Source organism: Argiope bruennichi, chromosome 9 (assembly GCF_947563725.1).
Source record: "Argiope bruennichi chromosome 9, qqArgBrue1.1, whole genome shotgun sequence".
Taxonomy (NCBI): domain Eukaryota; kingdom Metazoa; phylum Arthropoda; class Arachnida; order Araneae; family Araneidae; genus Argiope; species Argiope bruennichi.
This window is the reverse complement of record NC_079159.1, coordinates 118,406,767-118,425,876: the sequence shown is the minus strand read 5'-3', so window position 1 is coordinate 118,425,876 and position 19,110 is coordinate 118,406,767. Positions and strand designations below refer to the sequence as shown.

At 29.1% G+C, this 19,110-nt stretch overlaps 1 protein-coding gene and 1 non-coding gene across 4 annotated transcripts in view; both read right to left on the bottom strand.

The window, feature by feature from the left end:
* Nucleotides 1–19,110, bottom strand: part of LOC129983719 (complexin-like) — a 550,382-nt gene that overhangs the window by 212,872 nt on the left and 318,400 nt on the right. The window lies entirely within an intron of this gene.
* LOC129985365 (U4 spliceosomal RNA) lies at nucleotides 14,771–14,917 on the bottom strand. Its single transcript, XR_008785555.1, has one exon. It is a non-coding gene; the product is annotated as a U4 spliceosomal RNA (small nuclear RNA).

The following is a 19,110-nucleotide window of genomic DNA, read 5'->3' as shown; positions in this document are numbered from 1 at the left end:
AAATAAGGAAAACAATTTAAAAAAAACAGTGCAATTAATTTTGCATTACGTTAGACCAACTACATGCGAATTATTCACAATATTATAACAATTTTAATTCGAAATTTAAACGACTGGGAAAAAACACGAATTACCGATGAATTTGAATTAATTTATAGTTGTTAATTTGATTATACTATTAATTTGAATTTCATTAACTAAGTATCATTACAAGTAGAATCTTTTGGATAATATCTATGGATTGAGAAATATGGTTGAGTAATTTTTAAAAAAAATCTGAAGAGGATTTATCACTGACATTTTGGTTTTCATCCATTGCAAACATTAAATAATCATTTCCTAGTTTCTTCCTGTAAATGCTGCCCAGACATTTTCTTCTAACATACTGTTATCTCTAAGAACTGCGATACCATTGCATCCGAAATTTTCAATCTGGTTATTTCTGCTATTTTCGAACTAAGATTTAATAATCAAAAAGTTTTATAATCTTTTTCTTGTTTTTTCTTATCCTGCTTTTTATTTGATTTTCATTATTTCTTCTTTAGCATCATTATCATTTTCTGACTAACTGCTTTGAATACACGACCTGATAAATAATGATTCGAAAATCGATATATAGTTAAAGCAATAATATGACATACTGACACATAATACAAAGACGTTTTTCTGGATTTATGAGTATAAAGTCAATTTTGGTAAACAAGAGTATTAAATTCACGACTCAGAATCTGATCTGATCCGATTTCTGACAGGTAACAAATTTTTCTTTCAGTACAAAATCAATATCTGTAAATATTTTAGAAAAATACCGAGTGGAAATATAAAATTTTCATTTTTAAAAAATTATAATCATTTTTACCCAAACTTCTTTACCGCGCAGAATAAAATGTTGATTCGATTATGACTTCAAATTTTGGTGGCTGATGACTAAAAAAGGTGGGATATCTCGTTTTTCTCGTTTCGTTGCATGTTACTCATCATACCATGGCTCTACTGAAATATTACAGTGCTAGAGTTTAATAGTGAAACAGGACCCGATTAAATCTTACAAGGGCTTTAGGACTTCAAAAAAAGCCCTACAAAACAGAATAATTTTTTATTGAATTTATCCCTTTAGAAGCAGTTTTTAAGTAACAAATATAACGACAGTGTCAAAGCCTTTAATTGTATATGCTGATCAGTAAATTTCGTAATAATAAAAAAAAATGTTAAAAAATTAATTTAAAGCAAAATTTTTGCCCTTGTAAACTAAATGATAGTATAAAATTAAATTATCAAAAAAATCACCCACAAAAGTTGTGGGATTTTCTAATTATATTCCATTTTTGTTTGTTTGTTTCATAGTTTAGCACAGCACTGAAATGAAAAGTGAGAAACACCATATAAATAATCTAACGTCTAAAAGCTTCATCTTTCTGTTGTTTCCAACTACAATGAATATTTTCAATCGACACATACTGACAAATGCAATATTGTCTGCAGACACAAAGAAAGCAATATAAATGTTTTTAAAGCGCAATACGAACATGTAAAAGATAAAAACTCACAGCTCTTCACTCATTACGTTGATCTTTCATCATCTTCACTCAAAACTCACAGAAGTTCATCAAACAGTTCTGAATTCTTAGAAGAATCACTGTGCAAGATTTTATTAGGTGAATAAATATTCTTTCAGATGAAAACATGACAAAACATCTTAACATATGATTCATTTGTTTAATTATTATAAATTAATGTTGGGCAAGAATTTGTAATGGTTTGCATCATATGTTTCAACAAATTTTCTATTATTTTTAATTAGCTTTTCATTATATTTTCATCTGCAAACAATAAATCCTACAAAAGACACAAAGGTTCGATTTTTATTAAGCAACAGCCTTCTTGAAATTTGCTTCACAAGCTACCATTTTCGACACACTCCTCTTTTAAATAATAAAAACTTTTTTCCTCCTCATCGTAGATTTCTTTGATTTTTTTCCTCCTAACTTTTTAAACAATTCTCTCCCTAAGTTCCAGCTTTCTGTAATCACTCGTGTAGCAGACTCTGCCTTTCTTTGTGAAATGGAGATTTTTTCGACACGTATTAGGAGTAACAAAAGCCCGACCCTCAAGAAATGGTTGCTAACATCTGTTCTAATCGAGAAAGTGAGGCAAATAGTTCCACACCGCTCCTTCCCTCCTACCTCGTTTACTTTATTTCCAAATGAATGCCACCCATGTTGCCATGGGAAAGTAATTTAGTAAATGCAGAAATCTTGTTTGCCTCTTCTGTTCACGCGACATTAAGCCCTCCCCGAAAAATAGAGTGAGTGGGGGGTGGATCTCGGGATTAGGGGTGCTACGACGATATTCTGATGGATTTCTGCACTAACCAATCAAATGGAGTACTCCTACTCTGATATCCTTCTGAGCTATTTCTTCTCTTTCTTTCTTTTCTCTCTTTTTACTTTTTCGTAATTTTTTTTTCCGATTATTCTGAAAATTGCGAGAAAACTCCAAGAAAATTGATTAACATGTCAAAAAGTTAAACTATAAAATGTAAAATTCCAGTACAGCCTCATTTGCGCAAAAAAGAAAAGTTAAATTTCAATAATGCATTGTTTCTAAGACATTCTGATTTTCAAAGTTAAGGGAAAATTATATTTTACGTAATGATGCAATTTTAAAAGAATTGTTTTATTTCTTTCAAAAGTATAAAGATTTGAAATGTGACAAGAAGAAAAAAGAGTAGGAAACCAAATGTTTGGAAATAAATTTTCGTTGCTGAATCTTTAAGTGATGTACTCATGTGTTTTGGGTCATTTAACTATTATATGAATTCAATAATCTAAAATTAAAATCATTGAAAACCGTTAAAGTTAAAATCGAATTACTAGAAATCGATATGAAGTAACACCTACGAACCATTAGTTGAATCGATACAATAACGAATTCTTTTAATAGGGTTCTTCACCTAGTGAGATATTAGAATAAAGAACAGCATTTAGCAAGTTAATGTAGTAAAATATTATTTAAAAATTTATTTATTTCCATTATATCAGTTTTTATGTTAACCTGTTTTTTTTATGTATTTCATTATTAATGCTAAAACAAAATTGAAATTACTTTTAATTACTCTTACTAGTTACAATGACTTTCTTTCCTTTTTTTTCATTTCATTGTATTAATATTGGCTGCAATTACTATAATACTATATATTTACTTTTCGGTAGATTTTATAATAAAACAAAGACTTACAGAATTTTTACTCTTTCCTCTTTGAAAACTATGCTATTGCTAATTAGTAACTGTTCTATTGATAATTTTTTAATAGTCAGAGATAAAGTAATTTCACTACTTTCTTTGAAACTAAAAGCATCCAGTTGTCTACTTATCCTACAATTTATAAAAGTGTGATTATTGAATGCCGCCATCAGTGTGTTTTAATATTAAATATTAATGGCCATCGCATTGCTAGTTTATTTCATTCAGAAGTACACGATCTTAAAAAAGCTGTCTTTGACTTCAATATACTTTGCACGCTTTGAATCAGTGTAATCAAGTACCAAGTACCGTGTGCAGTGGGAGAAATTTATAGAAAAAGATTAAAAATATGTTGAATGGAAAAAATGAACTAAGAACACATTGAAATATAAAAATGAATTAGGGTGCACCAGCTTATAAAGATTTGATTATTAGTATTTAAAACAAGCATAGATATTAAGATATTTCATCAGCTTTTAAAAATAACCAACAGCAACGATTTCGTGAAAATTTTCTCACATATTCTTTAATAAACGTTAATTTATGTTTTGGACGCGTTTTACCTGCATTCGATTGAAACCAAAATTTGACATAGAACTTTGAAACTAAAGTTTAAAAATAATAACTAAATTAATAACTAAAGTTTAAAAAAAAAATCAACTTAGAAAATCAAATACTATATTTGATTTATTTAAGTCACTTAACTTTTGAGTTATCGCGTTTAACATAATTCTTCAAAAACAGACCGACAAATATGTAACCACTTGTTGGATTTGTCTCAACATATGATAGGTATTTACATTAAATATACACTTATGACAGCCGGACAGACAGATTTCCATGGTATAGATTTTGTTCAAAAGTTGATAGAAATCAGTAAATTAGATGTAAAAACATATATTTAAAGATATGCCAAATTTCATCCATCTAGATAAAAGCATTTTTGAGTTATCTTTGTCACAAGTAAACAGCCATAATACCAAAAATGTGTTTTTCGATTCTAGGGAGATCTAAGACGTGGAGATTCATGAAATCTCATGTTCGAATATTTTTGACACTTACAATACTTTATCAATACTTCGTATACAAGAAAGAAAAACGAAAGAAATTTTTTACACTTTTTAGAAGAACTCTATAAATAGTGTTAATTTAATATAGGATTAAGAGATAATTAATAATCGTAAATTTGGATAAAGCATAATTTAATCACATCAAATAAATGACAATACATCTTAATTGTACTATAATGCCTGGATGTATTAACTTTTCAAGGAACATTTATTTTAAATCTGACATTTTTGGGATCTCCTGACTTGGGATGTTCGGAATACATATATTAATATTATATATGTTAGGGTAAAGGGATCAATCCGGTGATTATGTATAGTTAGTTACCAGTGAATATTCATAATTACCACTGAACTGAACATTATGTATAATGGACAATTATACATAATCCAATGATTTCTCATATATACCGTTACATAAATTGAAAATTTTAATATTTTTTAAGCGTTTAAATATATATTAATTTGAAAGAGGGCGAAAGTCTATCGAATTTATTTGAAGCATGATTAAGAACAGTTTAAAATTGTGGTATACTAAATATACATAATATAACATATGTTTCAAAATATTATGGACGAGATTGTTTTGGAAACGAGATAGATATTTGTGCTGACAGTTGAAAAACACCGAGTTTCTCCCAATTTTATTTAGGTCCCTTTCTGTTTCTTTTCCTCTCAACGCAGTTCCAGATGGGGAAAACAATTTCGAGAATGGAACTCCCAGCCTCTAAGAGGAGAAAGTTTCAATTCGCAAAATGGGAACGGGCTTTGCCATCACTCAGTCTCACTTCAATAACAGAAATTGCTCTGTAGAGCAAATTTCAAAAGAGGAAGTTACAACATTGACCAACATATGGCATTTATTAACTTACTGACTTCTATAACCATAAAATCAAAGATTTGGAACTAAGATATCCATCTCCTATAGAGTGAAATTCCAATTTCGAGTTTACATTAGAAATGTTAGAATGACAAAATTGTTTATAAAATTATATATCCCTATAAAGTCTCAAGAAGGATTACGTTTTTATGTATATCCTTTGACTGCTGTTGCTTTGTAACAGGTCCCTTTTTAATGTGATATGTTTATTTGTTACAATCGTTTAAATACCTCCAGGAATAATATTTAATAGTTATAAGAGAAATATCAGTATCATAACCCAGTTTTATTATGAATTATTTAAATTCATATCACTGAAAGTAAACGTACATCATAGTGTTTCTATTGCATGTCACATCATAAAAACCAATTCAATACTTACAATGTGTTAATATATCTCTTTGTTTTTAAGATCTCCCGAACATCTTAGGGAAAAAACAGTAATAAAAATAGAAAAACTTAAAAATTTCATGTATTTTTTTTATCGATATTTATTCTGAATAAAATCAATCTAAAGAGCTTTTCGAGAAGAATGCAGACTTTCAGCTGATCCGTTAACAATATCAGTGTTTTTTCTCTCCTTCCATATTTTCCTTCGATAAAAACTATTTTTTTATCTATCTTTAACAAGCACAATAACTACGCAAGAAAAAATGCATCATTTTAATCAAAAATTTAATTTCCCCTTCTTTTACTGTGTACTGAAGTCTTCTAATATAGATTTCTTAATAATTAATTTGTATAAGATAATAAAGACTTTACACAAAAAATATTGGTTATCTTTTCATGTAAAAGAAATTATTTCAATAACTGCTATCTTTGAAATTTCCAAACCATGTATTTTTTCTTGTTTAAATCATACTTTGATACTTGAATGGAATTATACTTTTAACAGTTAACTTTTTTCAGTAATGTCACACACACAATTGTCTAATGGACTATCATATTTTTGGAGTTGGTTTGTTTCATTATTTATTAAGTGTTAAAGTCAAAAGAGGGAGAGAGAAATTTAAAATTTTCTGGAGATTCTAAGTTGATTAGACCAGTATAGTAATGAATATCACTTTGCATTTCTTTTAAATTTGTGAGCTCGCTTTTATGCCTTAATTAGTAAATTTCAATTTTGATTTGCTTTGCGACAGAAGTATTTTGAAGACATTAAAGGAAAAATTTGTCACTTGTTCAATTAAGCTGAAATAATTCATAGATAATGCTGTTAAATTAGTTATAATATACTGAATAATTGTGTTTTCTGTTTTCTTGTGGAATGAAGCGTCGTGATCCATTACTGAGTTTGATGCATTCTTCAGCATACACCAGGTGAACCGATTTTCCGTAGCATTATCTCGTGCATATAGAAATAAAGTTACCTATTTACTCAAAGTAGTGAATTACCTATATACTCAAGTTACTAAAGAGGAAGCTTCGATAATGGATATAAAGTGTTTGCAGGGTATGTAAGAGTTAGAAAACAGTGATCTGTAGAGAAGGAATTTGATATAGGTTTTAAATGAATGGGAGTAAGTCATATCACTGACTCTCCGCCCCGCCAGAAGGCACAGAAATAAATAAATCCTGAATGACCGGATCACCGCAACAGCAACATTGGCGGGAACTGTGGTTGAATCCTAAGGGCCATCACCGATCACGGTACAACCCTTCCCTAAGGAAGAACGTCCCGTCATCGATGGGAGGAACTCGACCCCCACTTTTTCGTGTACCCTCTATGGTGGCATGATCCAACCACCATACTTTAAGTATTTCATCCACATTTCGACGTGTCCCCCGGGAGGAAATCGATAGGAATAGTCTCCCCGAAACATTCTCGCATACTCTCCAATTAAAATATTATCCCCACTCACCAGCATAAAATTAGAAACCTTGGGTAAGGCTGCAAAACAAAAGAACATTACAAAATAAAAATCTTCGGCATGAATCTAAGATTTTTACTGAATCTATCGTGCGAATACATGTTTTGAACGTCATGTGAAAGGGAACTGCTGTTGTAGTCACAACATACCGAATTCAATTGATTTAAGTCATTGCATTTACAAGCATACGAAAGTACGGATTAACGGACTGTCGACTTTTTGATCGATTTAGTTCAAGATTTAATAAGAATATTTATTTTAAACGTTAAAATCAGAGTTCCACATCTTATTTACTTAGCTCTTTGAGCTTTGGAGTTATCTAGTTCACTATTCAAAAAGTCGCATAGAAAGACTTCTTGTAAATGGATTTCATTCAACATTTGACAGAAATTTACAAATTTGATTCTTGAATTCATACGTTAAATTTCATTTGTCTAAGTCACAGTGTTTTTGAATGATCATTTTCAGAAGCAGACAGACATAATTCCAAAAATATTTTTTTTTTCCGAATTCAAAGAAATCTAAACGATGAAACTTCGTCAAAATCTCTCTCTCTCTCTCTCTCTTTTTTTTTTTTTTTTTGACGAATTAGAGTGTTTTTTTTATATTTTATGTAAGAGAAAATAAAAAGAATGAAATATTTGGTATAGGATAATTTGTTTTAATTGAATTTTTTAAGACAGTCTTGTTTGGCATTTGTTTTTGTATTAAAACTAACTTAAATTATTATTTGTTAGTTAAATAACTTCTCTCTCCTTTTCCTTGAAATAGATTTACGTAGATATTAAGAAATATGATTTTTTCACATAAATAATCTCTTAATTTTTCTCTTCAAGTTTCTAATATTTTTATTCACTTCATGTCCATAAGATGCTTTACTGTATAAAAATGAGTAAATATTCTTTATTTTTTATGCCCAAGTTTTAGAACCACAATTCAAAAATAAAAATTCCCATGTTATAGGAACAACGCTTTCTCGCCACAGTGAGCGGAGAAATAATTTATCTGCTATCTTTTCAATAAGAATAGCTTGCATACTGCATGGACTAATAGCTTATTGTCCTATTGAGCTATACACTCCTTTCTAAAAGTTAGGGAAAAATAAAAGAAGAGTGACATCCGAGGAAACATTTCAATCCAAATCAAAGAATGTGATTTGTCAAAATCTAGCAAATTCAAAACAAATTTTCATGCTACTCTTATATATATAAAACTTGCATTAATGGAACAACTTTTTAAAATCGTTAATCAAACTAGTTATTTTGTCAAGTATTTATGTTTTTCTACATCATCGGAAGCTAAAAATGAAAGAGGGTTCAGATATATATTTAATGAAGGAAAAAAAAAAGACTCCAAGGGAAAAAGAAAATCAACTAAGATAAAAAGAAAAAAGTAGGTTAGTTTCGAAAATATGATTCGGATATTTTTAGAGAATTAATAAGGATCTGGCTACACAATGACGGAGGGGGAAACGCTAATAAACTCTAAAGAGTTGGGTTGTAACATGAGCTCGAAAACATACTTTTTTGATTTCTATCTCGAAAATTTTCCCGAAATTCTTCATCCATTGGACTCCACAAAATAAGAAATTTTATCGAGATATGAAATAAGCAAGGAAAAATGATATCATAGATACTGAAATCTGAATCTCATGGTAGATTATTGTTTTGATGTTAAAAGGAGACATGGATCAAATTTCATAAAACACAAAATCTCCTTTGAAGGAAATAAATGTTAATGGGTCTAGTTTTAAAAAAATCTAATTTCTATTTAGTTGTGTATCGGATTTCCTTCATGTATTTTTTTTCAAGTAGCTTCATTAAAATAATTAATGTTTTGCAAATTGTATCTTTAAAAATGTATCGGAATTCTTTCTTGTTTACAGTTTATAACATTCTTATATGATACAGAAAAATAAATATTTTTATTGAAATCTACACAGAAAATATCATTCATTTATATACGTATGTATATGAACACTAACCAATTGTTTGTAAGTATCTGTAATTTTATCTCTGATTTTGATTTCTCTCGGATGATTGAGAAAATCATTGTTTCTTTAGGATGAAATCAATTTTCATTTATTGAAGCCGTACTCTACGTCATGTTCCTCGTATAAAATGCGTATTGCAATTATATATAACAAATTACAACACTCATGTTCGTATATCTTGTGAATACGAAATTGAATCCATTCAAAATATAATATGGCATGAATCCACATACATTTTATTTATATAACTTTCATATTTTTGAAAACTTTAATATCAACTTGATAAAATTCAGCAATCGGAAAAAAATCTTAAACATAAAATCATTTTAGAAACAAAACTGATATTTTGAAAATAACTCGGTAATTACCTGTGATAACATGCATTATTGTGTGGAATAAAATAATAAAAAAGAAAATCAGAGACTCTTTAAAAGATCAACAAGCTCTGGTATTTCACATTTCATCTTTCAATTGTTTAAAATCAGCATTTTTTCCCCTCAAGGAAGAGGAAAAAAGCATCCAATTAAAACATCTTTTTGTTCAGAACCAGTGGGGAACATCATAAAGCAAAAATATTTTTTAAAAGCAATTTCCTATTATGCCATCTCCGATCGAATCCGAACTAATAGCACCCCAATAAGAACAATCTTCCGAATAAACGTTTGACTTGAGTCGAAACAAGAGACTTCTCTGGGGAAAGCCGAGCACTTAATGCAAATTGCTACTTCAAATATGTTATGCCGAGACTCGCAGTGACTTATTATTTTTGATTTATCGAGAGGGGAACAGGAAATCCATTGTCGAAGAACTAAATCTTTTTTTTTTCCTCCTCCTGCGCACCGGGTGTTGCCATTAATGCAAAACTAAAAATCCCAAAGAAGGTCGCCAAGGATAGTAGGAAAAAATCGTCCACAAAAGTTGTTCTCCCCAACATTTTTTTTTTATTTAATCCATCCTAATGATGTGAAAAATATTTCTTTTTTCTTCGTAGAAGAGCGAAAAGCTAATACGTTTTTTATAAAATGTTTACTACCGTTTTTTTTTTTCTGTACCTCCACAGTAAAAAGAAAAAAAAATGTGCTGACCAGCTTCAATAGACTTGTATTATTATTTTTTTTAGTTCCACATCAATCAATTTAAACGCTCCGAAAAGTTGTCCAGTGATAAAAAATCTCCTTGGAAACTTCAAAAAGTTTCGATTCTTCCAGATCGTTATTTACAACAAAAAGATATTTTTTTTTCTCCCATTTTATTTTCTTCCTTCAAGAAATTCTGTTAACTTACTTTTCTACTTTACTTGACGAAGCTATTTCTATTTAAGGATTGATTTTTCTTTAATGTGTCGATACAAAGCATTCGACACATTCTATTAACTTTTAAGCTAAAAAGGTCATTTAAAAAGAAGTGAGAAAATTTGTTACTGGTTATCTTTCTTGGAAGTCTCTGTTAAGGAAGCTCTTCTTTTTACAATACATCGAATTTTATTTAACTCTTTGTAGAAATCTTTAGGTTTTCTTTTTAATTTTTATAGGACGGGATACTTTTAGCAAATTATTTCACTCAGCTCGAAAGATGAAAAAAATTTTCAAATTACTTCGCAAGACTGTTCATAAATATATCATATTCGGCTTAGTAGAGTAGGAATACAATCACTAAAGAAACATTTTCAAAATTTTTCAACAATGTAATTGTTAATGAAACTTTTTAATTAGTTAAATATGTAATTACGATTAATCTAAGTTCTATTTTCAGAATTTCCGAAGCCTATTATCATGCAAGAACCATTTTTATACGACTTTCATATTATATAAATCTGCTTTACATTAATATCAATATTGCTGCTGTATAATTTGTATCCCTAATTTAATAAAATTATCTAAATTGATCTGAAACACAATTTATACTAATGCTTTTTATTGTTGTAAAGAAACTCAAATTTAAATAGTTTCATCAAGTCATCCATCGTTGGTGATAAAATTATAATTGTACTAGGTACAAAAATGTCAATGCATTTGGAATTGTATTCATAAAAAATGCATCAAAAATCGGCAATAATTTGAAAGTATTAGTTTACATTTGCTGTTTCTAATTAAAAGAATTCGCCTTTCTGAACATATCTTATCTATAGTGAGTTTGGTTAAGAATATTGTATCCGGTTGCAAAATGAATGGCGTCATTCCGCAGCCTATATCTGTAAAACTATTTTCCTTACCTGGGCAATTCATGCGCAGGAAAATGGTAGAAATACGTAACAGTATGAAGTTATCCAAAGATTGTGCATTGCTTTGTAAACTAAACAGTATATTAAAAAACAAAGTCTTTTTTTTTTCTCCTGCAAAATTTCCCGGATTCCTTCCTTAAAAGTAAATAAGCAAATTCTCTGCTTTTCATAGGTCTTTATTCTAAAATTTGATACATATACCTTATGCCAAATTTCGTTTAATTTGTTCACCACGTTTTTCAAATGTTCAGAGATATAGATAAATTCTCGTTTGATGCATTTGATATAAAATTTGAAATTTATTTACAATTTTAATGCACAGACCACATGAGAAATTTTACTGAAATAGTCTTCAGCATCTTTGAATTATAATAATTAATAACATACAGGCAGAGAAACAAAAAAAAAGTGCATTTTTTTTTTCACTGAATACATCAAGTATAAAATAGAAATTTATTATTTTCCAAGTGGAATTTTTTTAACGATTATTATATAATATATATATATTTGTATTTTGCATATAAGAAGTTTATAATATATTGCTAATAAACATAAGCCAATGATAATGAGCTAATAAACATAAGCCAATGATAATGGGCTAATAAACATAAGCCAATGATAATGGGCTAATAAACATAAGCCAATGATAATGGGCTAATAAACATAAGCCAATGATAATGGGCTAATAAACATAAGCTAATGATAATGGGCTAATAAACATAAGCCAATGATAATGGGCTAATAAACATAAGCCAATGATGAGGGTAAATAGATGCGAATGATGAAATTTATAAATATTTCCGACTAATACTCATTAATGAGTATTAGTTTGATACTCAAAAACTTCTAATAATTAATCCTTCTAGTTTCACCTCAGAACTCTTGAAATTCTTTTTTGCAGTGTAATATAAAAAGTAAAAAAAAAAATATTTTAATTTCCTTAACCCCTGAGCGTGCATTGACAAGTCTAAATGGCGGAATGAATTACTAAATTTTTAAATTTAAATCAGCAACTAAGTGTAAGAATTAAGTAATTTTAAGAGTAAAATTCCTCTAAAATTATTTCAATATCTCAAATACATTATTATAGGAATCAAAATAATAAATGTCCTAAATAGGATGTGCTATCAAATTAGGAAAATCAAGTAAAATTCGTAGGTAAAAGGGTTAATTTATATTTACGATTCTTAATAGTCGTAACTGTACAACCATATTTTATTAAGTTTGCAATTCAAACCAAGATCAATCTTAAAAAGGATAACGGCAAACAAATTACGCAGAACAAAGGGCTCAAATTTGTTAAAAACTTTTACAGCCATCATAGTAAGTAAGAAACAAACTATGCATTATTTGTTAAATCAGAATAATTTTCAATATAATGCTATAATATTTAATACAACATGCTGCATTAGTTTCAATGCAATGCTCCTTTTCGATTGTGATGAAGATTCATGAATCTTAGCTATCATCACATACAAGAAATTTTACTCGATTTTCATTGAATTTTTTATACAGGTTTTGGTCTTATTTTTTTCATATTCCAATGTCAAGATTATTCATAATACACTTTATTAATAGCTTATAACATAAGTATTTATATTAAAATTGCATGATACTTATAATTACCTCACTTTGTATAATTTTTTTTTTTTTTTTCATTTTCAAAATGGCCATAAAATCCGAAAAGATGGACAGTAGGACAGCACATTCGTTTACTTCATTTGACACAAGACATGTAAGGAACAATTAAAGAAAACAAAAGCTCTAAAACAAATGAAAAGGCTCTTTTTTCAAGTTTCAGTATATATGTTTACAAACTTAGAAGCGCGCACTTTAATGTCTGAATTAGCATATTTGAGTTACAAGAGTTAATAAGCAAGAACAAATTTTTCTCAATCTTTCGTTCATTCTCATTTCATTCTCTTTCACGTCAATCATTTAAAGCATTTTTTCGGGTCTTAAAGCCTAGGAGAAAAGAAGAAACGAGACTAAAATGACCCACCCACCCCTCTCCCAACAAGTGTCAAAGTCTCTTAACAAAGCATCACAAGAAAAGCTTCGCCTGCACCAAAATCACTAAGATAAAAATAAAAGGGAAAAATCTCTGACAAAACACTCTTCGACTGAAAGAAGAGTTTAGAAAAGAAAATAAAAAAAGTCTGAAGTTTAAAAAAGCAATAAAATGTCTTTTTCTTGTTAAATTTCTTTTTTGTTTACTGGGTTCTAACTTTTGCATACTCTAAAAGTTATAATGGTATGCTTTATTTATTTATTTTTTTGTGGAATTCTTACAGAGTAATTTTTTTTTCTTTTCTCCGCGGTAACTTAGATATTTTTTATCGCTTTTTTTGGTTGATTTGCTGAGATAGTTTTTGTGAAATCTTTTTTTTTTTCTTTTCAGAAAGAAGACGTTGAGTGTTGATCGATTTTCGAAGTATCGGAGGACCGAAATAATTGAAAAAAGAATTGGTTGATAAGTATGATGTTTACATGCGAGAATAATAAGAATGTAACTATCGAGTTCTTTAAAAATAAGATATTTGAAAATTTCTTATGCAATACTAAAAAGCCTTTAATAATTTAATTTCTATAACCAAAAAAAAAATATTTAGAAGCTATTAATTCTTAAACCACTACAGAATGAATAAATTTCAAATTATATTTTAAAAATTAATGCATTAAAATATCTATATCATTATCAATGTTATTATAGCAAATATTATTTTCAAATCATACTTATAAAAATATTTCTTGCAGAAAATTTTTCGTATTAAAAATATATCAATTTATAAATGATTTCCACAAAAAAAAAAAAAAAAAAAGGCAGAACGACTTTTGGAAAATTATAAAGTTATAAATATAAAACAGGCGGTAACACTGTTACCTGGATTTATAAATCTTTTATTATAATTATGGTTATAGAATTTAGAGATCCATTTAGAAATTATAAGAGTAGCGTTTTTTTAATACTTCACTTCCAAATTACTCTTGCAATATTTACATTCTTTATTTTACAGCTTTTATTAAATTTTGTAACAATAACAATAAACAGTTACTGTATGTAATTATTGTGAATTATATTGCATGCAATCAGAAAGAAATGAAAACATCAAAATCTCTAAGATATCATTATTTAATACACAGGATGATTAAAAATTATGAAGATATATTAGAAAATAGATTATGAGTACGGAAGAAAGAAAGAAAATAACGTGTTGGAAAACAGGATTGCTAAAACCTTCCGGTAAACTTTGGATTTTCTTTGAACTCATAAAAGACAAATAAAATAATCGATATATTTTTTACTTACAATTTAATCGTTACAAATTGAAAAATATTACAAGAGTTGCTCATTTGCTCTGCCAGTAGCATCGAGATATAATTTCTAAAGCTTTTTTAAAACTATATTGCATGATAGAAATTTTCTTTCCTATACATATATAAACTTTAAGAACTCTTTCGAGAATATTGAAGTTAGTTTTAAATTTTAAGATTAGAAATTGTCCCTTGTATCCTATTTGAATTTTTAATTTCTGTTCTTCTTTATAAGAGACTGATTGCCATTTGTAACTTTCTTTCAACTAGCAATAGTCACGCCTCGGTTGAACGTCCTTGGCTATGACGCTGCCTCTGCGCAAAGCTGCCATTTGTAACTTTGATTGCGAAAGTATTTTGGCTATTTCAATACGTTTTCGAATTTTTCACCGTTACTCATGCATTCAGACCGCAGTCAGATACCTTCCATATTTCAATAAGCAACTCATCAGTTTCAGTAGCAATTACGATTCGATGTTTTAGTTAGCTGATATGAGTTATTTCGTCATGGCACATCATGTCCCTAATACAGCGACAGAAGAAAATGGCCAAAGGAATAACATAATAATGTCTGCGTAATCTTTCTTTGCGAAGCCTCAAATTTGAAATTTACACAAAACAAGAATCGAATGGATGATCCGATCTTATTTCTTTTCATTTCCTCTTATGGGTATAAATTACAATAATTGCGAAAAGGGAAAAATTTTTTGATATAAGTCTTTTAAAATGTCAAAACACAGTTACAATTACGATTAATTCCAAAGATTGAAACTGTGTGAAACAAATGATTATCTCTTAGAATCCGTAAAACAACTAATATGCTTGCATGGCAAGCACTGAAAGGCATATTTGTACTTTCCATAAATATTTTCTTAAATATAGGAATAACGTAACATAATTTGCTGATAAATAGTCAACATAAAGACTAATTTGGAATTTTTTTCCCACTGGAGCGCATAGTTTGTTCACGGGGATGACCAACGAAATGTTTACTTCGAACAAGAAAAGAAATTTTCGAGAAAATTTCCCTCGTACTTCTTTCTGAAAAATTCTTATAAGAGTTTCTTTGATAATTATCGAATTAGAAAAGGGAATCTTAGGTATTTTTAAAAGAAATGCTGTGGGTGTTAGTAGTTTTTATACTTTCAGTGAGAGCAGTGAGTTTTTATACTTACAGTGTGGGACTTACTGAGCTAGCAAGTTTTTTGAGCGAGAGTTAGAAATAATTAAATAAAAATCTGGCTCCTGGAATGTGGAAATAATGGAACATTTTACAATAATATGAGCTAATTTAAGATAAAAAAATAAGAAATTAATTAAGATTTAAATTAGATTAAATGATATATTTACATATACTTATGCGCATACCGGCTTCCATTTTGCATTAATGGGATTTTCTAATGCAAGTATTCGTTTCAGATTAACCTGTATGCGTATGAACACACATATTTCAATAAAGACCAAAAAATGTTTTCTTCTGCTTTTATTTACTCTTCCTTTTTTTTTCTGCACACCTCACAGACTACAAATTTCACAAGCCTAATAAACGACATTTTCCCACAGTTTTCACATACACTAGAGAATACTTCACAGAATAATAAATAATATTATCCTTTCGATTTCCTAAAGGAAATGCATGCTTTACAGGAACATAGCAACGGCATCGAACAGAAAACAGTTTCCAAAATGACTTTCCTCACGAACAAGTCTAATGACAATTCGACTACTTAAAACCCATAAACAAACGTATGTACGTTTTCAAACGTACACTAATGGCTCCTAAATTGCATTTTTCGAAAATAAAATTGCCTTATAAATGAAGATATGGTACTTTTCCACGGACTTTTGAACACTCTGCTTCGTTTGCATGTGTTTTAAAAATTACATTTAATAACCTTCTTATAACATAAAACGATGCCATTTTTTTAGCCACATCATAAATGCTTAGGAACTCGTTATTAGCTAAAGAAAATCATGAAAAATTTCAGCTTAAGCCTGTTGTATGTTGTTTAAATAAAAAGAAAGATTGCACCCAAAGACAAAAGTTTGTATAAATTAAATGGCCAAAATTATCGATAATGAGTGGATTATTTTGTCGTAATATTTAGAAAATCATTAGTAACAATAAAATTCAGATGTTATTGCTAGAACGGAAAAAAATATCCGTTTTTTAAGGTAATTTTATCATAAAAATTACGTTATGTTTATAACAATTTGATTGCATTCGCTGCAAGCAGTAAGTACCATGCGGATATGGAATAAAATATTAGCATATAAAATATTACCCAAAGTGAGAAATTATAAAGGGAGAGCCTATATAGAGAAAGGTTTTGCTTAAACAGGGAAAAGGGAATGAAAAACCAAATTTTACATAAACTGGCTTTTAATAAAATGAAAAAATTATCATGGCATTGTAATTATTAAAATCATTTTGAATACATTGCAGCGAATCTCTTTTCTATTCATGGTAATCTTCGTTGAGATATTTTACAATGTTTATATTGAATCCAGATGGCACAGTTAGAAAATTTGTTACATGCTATTTTAACATGGAAAGTTATGCAGTATTTTATTATGGCTTTTTAAAATAGTTCAAATTATAACCCTAATTTTTTGAAACTATTGTGGCCAATTTATATAAACTGACATCAAGTTGCATTTTGCTGTAACGCATTTTGCTGTCAACATTTAATTGGGATATAACTTATTTTTGGTTACTACCTGAACACGAAATGAGTCAATCAATGTATTCGATGTTTAATTTGAAGATGGGAAGTCTATGCTTCGTTTAATACAACATCAGTGCACTCTGTATATTATTCGATTAAAAGAACCATAATGCAAAAATAAACCTTTTTATATCATTGCACATTTTCACATTAATTTCTAAGTACCACATTTTTTATATTTTTCTATCAAATTAAAATGGGTTTCCTACCTTCTGAAATGTTTGAGTTCAAAACAAAATTACATAAAAAATATATCGCGCACATAATGTTGGAGAACATAACCCCAGCCAAGTTTAATGCCTTTTTTTTTCAGCTGCGATGGGGAAATCTGGGGAGATACTGCTCATATATCATCTTCATTAACTGATGACGATCCAAAATCATGAGACCAATTCCAAAATTGTCTCATTTAGCTTCAAAATGGAATATTTATAAAATAAAATCATTATATGTAAACTTGAATTGCTATTGACTAAGAGCGATACAATATTACGTCAATCTACCCTAGTAGCATACAAATATTGTACAATCTTAATATTCTTTAATATTGAGGAATATTGTTATTATTATATAATATAGAAAAATATTGTGCAACAAACTGTACTATCGAAGTAGCTCATTCGACTCTGTATGTGGCTGATAGACATCGGTGAAGCTTTGCAAAGGTAGTCGAAAATAATCTCCAGTCGACTGCTCGGCGAAGCCACAGAACCTCACGAGTAATGTGGTTTGGAAACTGGGATGAACTCGTTCTCTCGGAAGCCCCCAAAGTAATCGATGCTCACGGTTCAGTTCCGAACAAACGAAGCCCATTCTGCAGCATCCTTTCAACCGACATGAACGTTATTTGTTCGCTAACAAATTCGTCGAACTTTTGGAATTTCCTGGAAGAAGGAAGGGGCTTCCTACAAACAACTAATCTCCAACATCGTTTTACAGTTCGTTGCACACACCCACGAGCAAATTAATTTAGAACAGAGCTCGAAACTGGGGATGTCATTGGTCAAAGAGGCGTAAATCGGCATCCGAATTCAATCTGTTTATCAAAGCCAGCATAGTTCTCCAAGCGTTCGGAATCATTTTCAAAGTCTGCTATGAATGTGTTCCATTTAATCCCTCAACCGTTTTATTTTTCTCTATGCCTAATTAGTTGTCGCTTTTTAGTGTAGGAATGTTTTATTAATCAAATGCGAATCCATAGAATATTTGAGATGTTTATGTAATCAACATATAATCTTTATATTAATTCTAAGATTTAGTAATGGGATAGTTATTGTTTAATAGGATGAAAATAGGGTAATTTGTTGCGTATTCGAGCCAATCACTTAAATTTATAATTCGACGCTCTTTAATAACATGCTTCTCAGGCATGCAATATAGCCGGGAGAGTGTTGCAATATTATATGATTTACTGCACGATAACGCAAGTATAATAGATTTTAAAATAAGTTTGTTCGTTGACCTTTCATTGTTCAGGAGATAATTAATAAAATTATATTATTTAAAATTTTTTACTTCGAATAAATTATTATTTAAAACCAATTTTAATAAATAATTCAATTTAAAATTTCTTTTTTAATTCCATTTCTGAAGGAAGCATTCGTGAAGTTATTTTTACCTCTATGCGAAGAGGCAATACTTTCAATTAAAGAAAAATTTCCAATCAATTTTATTTTTTCCCTGCTTGAGAATGTTTTTAAATGTAACTATTAAATACAAATTAAAAACAGATTAGAGAAGAAACATTTACAGTGAGAAAAACTTGGGTCTGTAACACCCATGTCCAATCAT